Below are 12,433 nucleotides of genomic sequence, written 5' to 3'. Positions count from 1 at the left end.
TTTTTTGGCTTGGAGGGCTGTGACCAGCGGTGTTCCACAGGGATCAGTTCTGGGTCCTCTACTGTTTGTCATTTATATAAATGATTTGGATTAGAATATAGAAGACAAAGTTAGTAAGTTTGCTGGTGACATCAAAATTAGTGGCATTGTAGACAGTGAAGAGTGTTTTCTAAGATTCCAAAGGGATCTTGATCAATTGAGTCAATGGGCTGAAAAATGGCAGATGGAGTTCAATCTGGATAAATGGGAGGTATTGAATTTTGGTACAACAAACAAGGATAGCGATCATACAATTAATAGAACAGCCTTGGTTATTGTTGTAGAACAGAAGGACCTAGGAGTGCAGGTATTTCTTTGCAGTTTGCATTAGAGATAGACAGGTTAAAAAGGTGTTTGGCATGCATGCTTTGCTGAGGCCTCTCCAGGAATACTGCATCCAATTCTGCTTGCCCAGTCATAGGAAGGATATTATCAAGCTGGGGAGGGTTCAGAAGAAATTTACCAGTACGTTGCCAGGTATGGAAGGTTTAAGTTACAAAGAAAGGCTGATAGGCTGGGATATTTTTCACCAGAGCATAGAAGGTTGACAGGTGATCTGATAGAATAGTGAGAGGTATACATAGAGTTAATGGTAGTTGTCTTTTCCCTAGAATGGGAGATTTCAAGACTAGGGGGCACATTTTTAAGGTGAGCGGAGAGAGATTTCAAAAAGACGGAAGAGGCAAATTTTTTTACGTAGAGGATGGTTCACATCTGGAATGAACTTCCTGAGAAAGTGGTGGTTACAGGTATATTTACAACATTTAGAAGACATCTAGACAGATACATGATTAGGAAAGGTTCAGAGGGATTTGAGTCAGGAGTAGGCAGGTGGAACTAGTTTGGTTTGAGATTATGTTTGGTAAGGACTGCTTGGGGCAAAGGGTCTGTTTCCGTGCTGTATGACTCCTTGTGGAAAATTGCCCAGGTATGTCCTGCCCACTAAATTCAGATTAACTCCAACCCAATCCAATGCCATCCTATCAGTTTACTCTCAATCATTAGCAAAGTAATGGAGGAGGTCATTTACAATTCCATTACCTTGGTCAGTAATAACCTGTTCACTGATGTCGAGTTTGCATTCTGCCTGAAGAACTCAACTCCTGATCTCACTACAGCCTTAGTCCAAACATAGACCGAAGATCTGAAATGCAGAGGTGAAGGAAGATTGACATCAAGGCAACAATTGACTAATCTGACATAAGACGCCCCAGAAAAACTGGTCAATTGCAAACAGTTGAAAACCTTCCACTGGTTTGAGTCATATGTCATACAAATGAATACTGGGGTGATTGTGGAGGTCAATCTCCGGACGACAATGCAGGAGCTCCTCAGAGTAGTGTCCTTGGCTGAACCATCTTCAGGTGTTTCATCAAAGACCTGCCTTTCATCGTAAGATCAAAAGTGGGAATGTTCGATAATTGCATAATGTTCTACACTATTCACAATTCCTGAGATACTGGAGCAGCCCATATACAGCAGAATATGTCTAACTAGAGCAGGACCTGGAGAAAATTTCCAGGCTTGCGCTGATAACAAGTAAGTTAAATTTGCAGCACAAAAGTACGAGGTGACGACTATCTCCAAAAAGAGAGAATCAAATCAACACCCTGGATGTTGAATGGCATTACCATAATTGAATCCACCGTTATCAACATTCCAGGAGCTCCTGTTGACTAGAAACTATGAGCTTGAAAAGTCATATCAGACTCAAAATATAATCTGTTTCTTTCTTTACAGATGCTGTCAAACCAGCCGAATTTCATCACCATGCTTTGTATTTGTTTCAGATTTCCAGAACTGCAGTGTTTTGTGTGTATAGCTTTCATAAATTCTCTTACTTAGCTATTGGTATCCCATTGTCAATAGCCTCAAGATCTGGGTGTCTCCTAGCCTGTGAGAGAATAAACATAATAGCACTTAGAAGATTCTATTCCATTCTCTTGGTTTTTCCGTCTCTGTTGCATCTTTTCTGATGATGCGAGCTTCTACAAGATGTTTTCCAAATTGTCCACCTTCTTCCTCAACCAAAGATTTCCCACTGTGTGGTTGAGAGGGCCCTCAACCATGTCTGACCCATTTCCCACACTTCAGCCCTCAACCCTTCTCTTCCATCCCACAGTGATAAGGGTCCCACTGGTCCTCACTTACTAAATTACCAGCTTCCACATTCAAAGAATCATTAGCTACCACTTCTGGCTTCTCCAGCAAGATGGCACAACTAGTCATATATTCATTTTCCCTCCTTGTCAGACCTCAGCATGGGCCATTCCCTCCAGGACATCCTGGCCCACTCCTCCTCCTCTCCCAACACTCCTCTGCACCCCCACGGTGATTGCAGAAGGTGTCACACCTTTCTTTTTTTTTACATTTACTTTCTTCCTCTTCACTATCCAAGGCCCAGACACACCTTTGAGGTGAAGCAGTGATTTACCTTCACTTCACTCAATTTAGTCTTCTGCTTTTGCTGCAATGTGGAGACAAAAGGGAGACAATGTGGTTTGCTGTACACTGTGGAGACAAAAGGGAGACAGGGTGACTATTTTATAGAACACCTACATGCTGTCTGCAAACATGAGCCTGAGCTTCTTGTTGCCTGCCACTTCAACACACCAACATGTTCCCTGTAGCACGCCAGTGCAAGCTAGAAGAACTGCATCTCATTTTCTCTTGGGGACCCTGTGGCCTCAGGACCCAATATTGAGTTCAATAATTTTAGAGACTGAGCACTTTTCCAATGTCCTTCCCAAAACCCCACACACCAGGCTTTGTCGGCACATGGGCTACGATCACTACCAACCCATTGTCAGCCACCAATGGTCCCCATCAGCAAATATTGATCCTTCAGGCTGACCTTTACCCATTCCTTTGTTTGCCCAACTGTTGTTCCTCTCTCTGGATGCCACTTTTTTTCTATTCCTTCCTTTTCTCCCACCATAGTTCCAACATATATACCTTTCCTTCATGACAATCAGTTCTGAAGAAGAAGCACTGGACCTGAAACATTAATTTTACTTTCTCTCCATGGATGCTACTGTGATATTGAAGAGTTAATTTGCTCTGCTGATCTGCAAGAAATTGAATACCCCGGGGGTACGGTGATGTGTCTTTACCTTTTAGGTGGAATGTGGGAGGTTTACATGGCCATTTTGTTGCCATTAAGGGATGATTTGCATTATTTTGTTTCTGGAGGTGAGGTGGTCACTGCATTGTATCTTGAGTGGCATGTGACTGTGAAGGAGTGACTGAGGGTTATCTTGTGGGCATTACTAACTGTGATGTAAAGATTTTGTATAATGGAAGGACTGTTTCTTTTGTTCAGAGACAGCTTTTGCCACGACCCTGTAAGCCCTGCGAGGTGTGTCTTAAAGGTTCCTCCAGAAAGGTTCCTCTACCAGTTGATCTGCACATGCTCTCAGTGCATGGCCTGGTACTCCTTCTGGTCCCATCACCTTTTTTGGATTTACATGAAAGAAAACTTATCTGACTTCTGATGCAGTGACTGTTGGGAGAGGTTCGTCAGGAATTGCTGGAATAGGTACTACCTCTTCGGCGAAATTCTGCTCAAAGTGAGCATTGAGGGCGTTGAGATGAACTGCGAGGGATGTGTCATCGTCTGCTAACTTGTACTATTTTTTTTTAGAACCTGTGATATCATTCAGTCCTTGCCATAGTCGCAGGGTGCCTGTCTGGGTCACTAGTTTGGATTAGTATTGGTCCTTGGCTGTCTTAATGGCTCTGCGAAGGCCATATTTGGATTCCTTAAATTTGAGTGGGTCTCCTAATCTGAAGGTTTCACACCTGGTTTATAGCAAGTTCTGTTTGTCCTTATTCACCCAGGGTTCCCTGATGGGGAACACCCTGATTGACTTCCTCCACACACTTGCTGATAAAACGTATGACGGTGGTACCTGCAGACTGTTTGAACATGGCCCCAATTCCAGACAGCACCAGAGTTGATCCTCTGCCTCTTCCAACCAGCACTGGACCGGTATCCACAAGAGGGTCTCCTGCTTGAGCTTTTGCCTCTAAGTTGGGAGAAGAAACACGGCATTGTGGTCGGAGTTCCCGAAATGAGGGTTGGAGCAGTAGACCTAATGTTTATACAGTACAATTTAGAAGTTTATGGATTGTATAAAACCTGATAATGTCATAAATAGTGAACAGAGTAACAGACTTCAAGATGACTAAAAATGTTGAAATAAGCAGACACAATTTAGTGTAGTTAAATGTGTGACTGTCTTCACACCGATAACCACCTTGGCAAGGAAGGAATGAGAGAGGAAATGCAAAGATACTTTCAGCAGCTAACATTGTCTGTAGAGTTTCTCCATTTATAGGTAAAGCACACCTTCAGACTACTGCCCGCCCCTCCACAAACTGATCCAACGGATTCAATCAGATCCTCAGTCATGAGCATGAAAAGTGAAGAAGCTAACAACAGTGATGAGGAGGTCACTATTCTTTTTGTCAGTGGCCTTCCTATGGACATTAAACCACTTGAGTTTTACCTTCTCTTTCGATCATTTACGGGATATGAAGGTTCACTAATCAAGCTAACATCAAAACAGCCAGTTGGCTTTGTTATAGTTAACAGCAGAGCAGGAGCTAAAGCAGCAAAGAATGCTGCGTTGACTCAACTTGGAGCTGCAGGTGCTGCACTTCACGGTCATATGCGCTGGTATTCTCCTCTGAAGTGCCTCCGCAAGGATGGAAGTCTCGGCAGTTTTTTTTTAAAGTACTTAACTGCCCTCATTCAAGAATTCAGTTTTCTCTGTGGAGTGGTGTGCAAGGGCAGACTGGATTTCATTTTCAGATTGGACTTTACTGAAGGAGATCTTGGATAACTGGCTTATTTCCACTCAACTTGGACAGGGTGAAGTGGTCACTATGGACTGTGGATTTAAGAACTTTACTGGTGATTTTTTTTCCACGCGGGAGGATGCTGCAGATTTTATGTACTGCATGGACTAGTCATTTTTGTTGTAATTGTCATTGTATGTTGTGTGTCGATAACTTAAGTACTGGCAATAAGATTCTTATGAAGAAAGTGGTACTGTCATTTAGGTGGTTATCATGGAATGATAAAAGGAGGGAATGTGATATTAAAGAGTTAATTTGCTCTGCTGGTCTGCAAGAAATTGAAAGCCCCGGGGGTAGGGTGGTGTGTCTTTGTCTTATAGGTGGAATGTGGGAGGTTTACACGGCCATTTCCTTGCCATTCAGGGATGATTTACATTTTCATCCAGAAATCAATCAGAACATTACAGTTGGAATTTGACTCCTATCCTATAGTTACAAAAAACGATTTGCAACAGATTTGACTACTAAGGGATGATTTGCATGAAGTTGTTTCTGGAGGCGAGGTGGTCACTACATTGTATCTTGAGTGGCATGTGATTGTGAGGGAGTGACTGGAGGTAGTCTTAGGGCATTACTGTGATGTAAGGATTTTGTATGATGAAAGGACTGTTTCTTTTGTTCAGAGTGCTTTTGCCAAGACCTTGTAAGCTCTGTGAGGTGTGTTAAAGGTTGCTCCAGAGGGACACCCCTGGCCATGCCTCGCAAGCATTGTACAAAGCTTGTACTTTACTGTGATTAATAAAATTTGGTTACTGTTCACAGAAGTTGGTGTGTTGCAGTTGCATCAAATGTGTAAGATCTCAGAAAAAAGAATCTGACATTACCAGACCTGCTGAGTTTTTCCAGCTATTTCTGATTTTGTTTCTAATTTCTAGCAACTGTAATGCTTTGGCTTTTGTTTTAAAAGCACTACTGATATCCTGAAACCCTGGAAACATTTCGGTCTAGAACTCTATGGATAATAATCAATCCCCATAAGGTATTGGAAACTACCTTGAAAGCTTAACATAAGTGCCTCCACCATGGAGATGCAGAGCTGACTAGAATGGTGGTTGATAATGAAGGTTGATGCTCTCGTGTGTGCTACTTACTCTAAGTTTAAAAGTCATACAACACCAGGTTATAGTCCAACAGGTTTCATTGGAAGCACACTAGCTTTTGGAGCGACACTCACTCATCAGGTGATAGTGGAGGGCTCAATCCTAACACAGAATTTATAGCAAAAGTTTACAGTGTGATGTAACTGAAATTATACATTGAAAAATTGATTGTCTGTTAAGCCTTTCATCTGTTAGAATACAGTGATAGTTTCACTTCTTTCATGTGTACTCTAAGGTTGTATTGGATTCCACAGCTAGCACTTTCATGCGTTACACACCCTGTATTTTACCTCCATCTGCGTATGATGATGTTCAGGCAACATCTTTCTGATGGCATGTCATCTGTCATCAGAGTGTGCAGATCGCCAGTAGGACTGTCTAAGTATTCTCTGAATGCTGTATGTATTTACTTTTGGTGCAAATGTAAGGTGAGGATTATTTGTGTTGCACGCTCAATGACAGACACACCATTCCCACGTCATTGTCTCTGCGAGAGGCTGCACAAAGGTTCCGCTATTTAGCTAACGGTGGGAGCCGCACGTTGATGCGCACTCACGTGCTGGTTGGCTGGCGGAAGTGCGCAGGCGCAGTGCTGCCTTGGCTGCCAGGGTGGTGTGGATCTGCGCGGGCGCCGTGCAGTTTTACGGCTGTTGGTGGCGCGAGTTTGCGCAGGCGTTGTACCCGGAGTCTGGCTTCTGGTGGTGCCGGTCGTCTGGCTGGTGGCGGCGTGATTTTGCGCAGGCGCCGTGCCGGTCGTCTGGCTGGTGGCGGCGTGATTTTGCGCAGGCGCTGTGCCGGTCGTCTGGCTGGTGGTGGCGGCGGTGGCGCGGGTTTACAATCTCTTGTCACTGGGACGGGGTTGAAGGAGGCGGAGTCCGTGCGGCGGACCAGGTAAACAAACAGCATCGCCTACTGCCTCAGAGGGCTTGGGTCCCGGCGGGGGAAGGGGGTCGTCCGCTTAAACATTGCAAGACTGCTGAACGCCCCATGACATATTGTCAGGCCTAGACTTAAAGGCTTTTACTGAGGTCGAGTAGAGCCGGAGGTGAGCTCTGAAGATAAATCATTCTTGGTTCTAACACTGTACATTTGCTTCCCCGTAAATTGTGAAACCTTGATGTGATGAAAATGCCACTGACATGCCGAGTTAGAGGTGGTGGAATTTCAACAAACTGGAAGAAAATAAAATTAACCCTCTCCCCACTTCCCTCAAACACTTCGGCGACCCCATTTCCATTTTTCTGTCTGGCATCAGTCCCTCTTGCGAATGAAGGGTTGTTTTTGAACAGGGTTAAAATTAATCATACTATGAACCCAGTTACATTTTTAAAGCAAATGTATGTTTCTACTACTTGAAATTAACATGCCTGAAATTAATGCAATACATTCAAGTGAAATTTTATATGTGGAAGCCTTGACTCAAATGCTAGTTCATTTTCATCATTAGATCTAAGGAGACATGGGTACACGTATGAAGAAGTGATTTTTGTTTAATCAATAGAGTTAGCTTTAAAAGTAAACAGTTTAAAGCTTCACTGTCTATATTATGGATTTAGCTTAATGTGCATTGTAGAAAATAAGCTGCAGTATTTGACAGTATTCCTTATATCCGTTATGAAACATTTCTGTTTTACTCCCGCATTCTCAGGGAGGTTGTGTTGCATTATCGTAATCCAGCTGTGTCCTGTAACATATAACCAGTTTAATGGGATATTGTATAGAAGTTCAATTTTGAGAAACATTGTGTACGCTTGTACTGTAACTGCGGTCAATGCAACTGCATTGTACTTTGTAGGTGTAAAAGTTAACCAACTAGGTTTTTAAAATGAGTTTTGACATATCGTGATGTATCAGTAAGGCCAAGTGATGTTTCAGTATTCTGTGATACTGAATGACTATTTATGTTCAGCATTCATGAAGAAGGGCTTATGCCCAAAATGTCGACTCTCCTGCTCCTCTGATGCTTTTCCATCACAGCACTTTATAATTCTGACTCTTTCGCAGCTGCAGTCCTCACTTTCTCCTATTTATGTTATGCACAGTTCCTTCATAAATGGAACTTTAAGTAGCACTAATGGATTTCTTCATATTGTACATACAGGCACATTTTCTCAATTTTGTGTTTGAAAAATTCCACATTTGCATTGTAAATTAAACCATGTACTCAATGTCAAAGCTTTGGGAATACGCAGAGGAGAATCATACCATGGTGAAGGACTTCAGTTAAGTGAAGAAACTAAAGACATTGGCGTTGTTTACCTTAGAACACAGTCAATGGGAAATATAATGGTGATGTACAGAAGTTAGGGTGAATTCTGATAGTCTAAGGATAAATTGTTTTCACTGAGTGGAAGATTTGGAACTAAAGCATATAGATTTGAGATAGTTGACAAAAAAAGGGAGTTGTTTTCACATAGTGAATTGTAATGAGTGGAAGATTGCCAGAAAGGCAGTGAGAGAAGATAACTTTCAAAAATGAATTTGATTTACAGTTCTCTTGTATTGTGTGAATTTGGTTGACCATTGCAAATAGCAGGCAAAATGAATAAAATAATTTCTACATTGCACAAAACTTTGTCTTTCTCCTTCTCTCCTGCTTCCAACCACTCTGAAATAAAGCAATTAAGTATAATGGTGCTCACAAGAAATTTACAAAACATTTATGTAGAAGTAATTTGCCTTTTTGTTTAAATGCAGGCTTTAACGTAGTTGAACAATAGAGCCTGAAAAGTCAGATGCACTGTATCTTGTTGGAAATAATTTGTCACAGTATTTTTACATTGTATTTATGCAAAACATCTCTTGCTCTAGCCAACTATACATTACAAAAGCTTTTCATTTTACTAAGGTATGAAGAGCCAATAGAGCTAATGTACACAATGATTTGGTTAGTTTCACTTCTGGGGTGTTTCACCACTATAGCACACAAGTACAGCCTTATGTTTCAGTGGGCTGTAACAGAGAGTGACTTTTTAAAAAATCGGGTGTAATAAGGAATCACAGCAGTTCTAAAAGACGTGGGATTGGCTGGAACGACTTAACCACAAGTTATTTCACTTTAACAAAGTCCGAGCAGTTGTTTGAACCGGCCAGGTAATTGGAATGTTGAGTTTAAGTGATGGATTTGTAATTGAGATATATGTTAATGATTAGTGTAATTTGTATGACATAAATAATGGTCACGCACACCACATATGTTTGCAGTGTGGTCAGTGATCTGTGAATTTATCTTGCTTGTTTAGATTCCTTTTGTATTTTGTGTAATTGAAATTAACGTGGACCAGCAGTCAAGCTTTTAATGGAAGTAATGAGTTTATTAGAAACAAAACTTGTGTTTGAAACAAATGGCAAAAACAGGAAATCAAAGGATAGAATATGATGATTTCCCACAGACCATTGGGTTTCCTGTTGATGAAATGAATTTGGTGCAGTTGTAGACTGATAGGAGAAATGTGTCAAAGATACTAGCAGTTGAAAAATGTATTAGCTCCCAGGAACTTCTGAGAAAAATGAGAGACCTGCAGCATCTGAGGCGCCTTCCTTATTGACTACTTAGGTTTTTGTTTTATAGACTTAAGTCCAGTAGAGGTTATTAGGCAACTAGTAGCACAGAGGCCCTATAGCCATTGGAAAACCAGATTTACAGTAATGACGAACCAATAATTTCATTTCGTCTCCTTGGGAGGAAAAAATTTTTCTAATCAACCTATTGACAGCAATTACTGCACATCTTTGGAATATGGGCTACCTGGCTCAAAGATAGGGATGTTACCACTGCACCACAAGAATCACGTCTCCTTCAAAGCTTAGCCTGATTTCTTGAAAGCCACTTTTGTTTTTCTAAAAACAGCAAGTGGCCTATAGCACACATTTAAATGATTTACTTCATTTCGTTGGGAAAAAAAAACACATGGTAAATCTTCTACAGTTCTGAAAATGTCCAAACCACTTGATAGCTTCCAGATTTTTCATAGGCTGTGAAGATAAATGTGTTCCCAACATGCCTGTGCCCCAGGAGAAAAGACACAATTTCCAAATGTTCGTTATAACGTAGATATGAAAACCCGCAATATAAAAAAGACTTGCATTCATTCACCTTCATTCACTTGTTATACAAAACTTAGCCTCAACAATATCCACATCATAGAGCATTAGTAATATATCAAGTTTAGCAATATGAACAAATCTTTATTATAAGCTTTACAATCAGCAAACTCCATCAAAAAATGTCAGCATTCTGACTTATGATCTTTTCTACAAAGGCCAAGGAATTGTGACCAGTAGTTACTAGGTGGTCCTATGGTCATGATGGACATAAACATCAAAGTATTTAACGTTGAGTAACATTCCCAGAATTTCCTTTTCTGTTGTAAAATGCCTTTCAGCCCATCATGCCCATGCCAGTCAACAAAGACCTGACCATACTAATGACATTTTCTAACTCTGAGAGTCAGCGATGTACAGCAGAGAAATACACCCTTCATCCAGCGCAGAAACACACCCTTCATCCAACATGCCATCCAGATATCCTAAATAAATCTAGTCCCATTTGCCAGCATTTTGCACATATCCCTCCAAACTCTTCCTATTCATATACCCATCCAGGTGCCTTTTAAATGTTGCAATTGTACCAGCCTCCTCCACTTCCTGTGGCAGCTCAATCCAGACATTCAGCCTTCTCTGTGTGAAAGTGTTTCCCCTTGGGTCCCTATTAAATTTGTCCTCTCTCAACTTAAACCTATGTCCTCTAGTTCTGGACTTGTCCACCAAGGTGAAAAGACTTTGTCTATTTACCCTATCCATGCCGCTCATGATTTTATAGACTTCTATCGGTGTCCCCTCAGCCTCCAATGCTTCAGGAAACATTGCTCTAGTCCATTCAGCCTCTCCCTATAGCTCAAACCCTCCAACCCTGGCAACATCCTTGTAAATATTTTCTGAACCCTTTCAAGTTTCACAGCATCCTTCCTGTAGCAGGGAAGCCAGGATTGGGCGCAGTATTCCAAAAGTGGCCTAACCAATGTCCTGGACATTTCTAATGAAGGGCTTATGCCCAAAATATCGACTCTCCATCTCTCGGATGTTGCCTGACTTACTGTGCTTTTCTAAAAGCGCGCTTTTTGACAATGTCCTGTATGGCCGCAACATGACCTCCCAACTCCGATACTCAATGCTCTGACCAATAAAGGCAGGCATACCAAATGCCTTCTCCACTATCCTATCTACATGTGACTCCACTTTGAAGGAACTATGAACCTGCACTCCAAAGTCTCTTTGTTCAGCAACACTCCCCAGGACCTAACCCTTAAGTCTATAGGTCCTGCCCTGATTTGTCTTTCTAAAACCCAGCACCTCACTTTTATCTAAATTAAACATCATCTGCCATTTCTCAGCCCACTGACCCAATTGATCAAGATCCTGTTGTACTCCAAGGTAATTTTTTTCACTGTCCACTACACCTCCAATTTTGGTGTCATCTGCAAACTTAATAACTATACCTTCTATGTTCGCAACCAAATCATTAAATAAATGTCAAAGCAGTGGACCCAGCACCAATCCTTGTGGATCACAGGCTTCCAGTCTGAAAAGCAACACTCCATCATCCTGCTCTGTCTTTAACCTTCAAGTCAGTTTTATATCCAAATGTCTGGTTCCCCCTGTGTTCCATGTAATCTAATCTTACTAACCACTCTTCCATGAAGGACGTTGTCAAATTTACTGAAGTTCTGGATGTAAGTTGGCTCGCTGAGCTAGAAAATTAGTTTTCAGACGTTTTGTCATCATACTAGGTAACATGATCAGTGAGCCTCCAGTGAAGCACTAGTGTCATGACCCGCGTTCTATTTGTGTTTTGAGGTTTCCTTAGATTCGTGGTGTCATTTCTTGTAGTGATATAATTTCCTCTACTTTTTCTCAGAGGGTGGTAATGGGATCCAAGTCAGTGTGTTTGTTGATTGAGTTCTGGTTGCAGTGCCATGCTTCTAGGAATTCTTGTGTGTGGCTCTGTTTGGCTTGTTCCTAAATATAACTGGGAAATTTGGCGCTAAGAAGCTTTACTCACAAACACAACAGATCATGAATGGACAGACACAGTAGAATGAACCGTATACATTAGACAGCAACCATCACAGAAAATGAAAGAAACTAGATCTGCAGAAAAATCTCGATAACCTCACACAAAATAACAACACAGACGACCTAGAAGCACGGATAAAAAAACTTATCTGACTGACCCTTAACAGGCACTTAAAAAGCTGTCTTAGTAAGAGAATTAAATTACAATTTCTGGGATGCAGACAAGAAAGATTTCTTAGCGGCATTAGAAACAACACTGAAAGGCAATGAAATCACAGAAGAAAACCAGCAGACAGTCACACCAACTTTAAGCAGGAAAAAGGTAGGAAATGCACTCAATACACAAGAAAGGAAAG

At 41.4% G+C, this 12,433-nt stretch overlaps 1 protein-coding gene across 7 annotated transcripts in view; it reads left to right on the top strand.

Moving 5' to 3' along the window:
* Window positions 1–6,767: 6,767 nt before the first annotated feature.
* Window positions 6,768–12,433, top strand: part of tbc1d5 (TBC1 domain family, member 5) — a 518,645-nt gene continuing 512,979 nt past the window's right edge. For 4 of the 7 annotated variants that reach the window (XM_060824878.1, XM_060824879.1, XM_060824882.1 and 1 more), the window contains exon 1: window positions 6,780–6,893. The gene's annotated coding sequence lies outside the window, so the exon portion shown is untranslated. Of the gene's footprint in view, window positions 6,894–6,927; window positions 7,048–12,433 lie in introns of those variants that run through there. The other 3 variants (XM_060824884.1, XM_060824877.1, XM_060824883.1) reach the window with 3 other exon arrangements.

Source organism: Hemiscyllium ocellatum, chromosome 5 (genome assembly GCF_020745735.1).
Source record: "Hemiscyllium ocellatum isolate sHemOce1 chromosome 5, sHemOce1.pat.X.cur, whole genome shotgun sequence".
Taxonomy (NCBI): Eukaryota; Metazoa; Chordata; class Chondrichthyes; order Orectolobiformes; family Hemiscylliidae; genus Hemiscyllium; species Hemiscyllium ocellatum.
The sequence above is the reverse complement of the archived record's forward strand: the minus strand, read 5'-3'. Positions and strand labels throughout refer to the sequence as shown.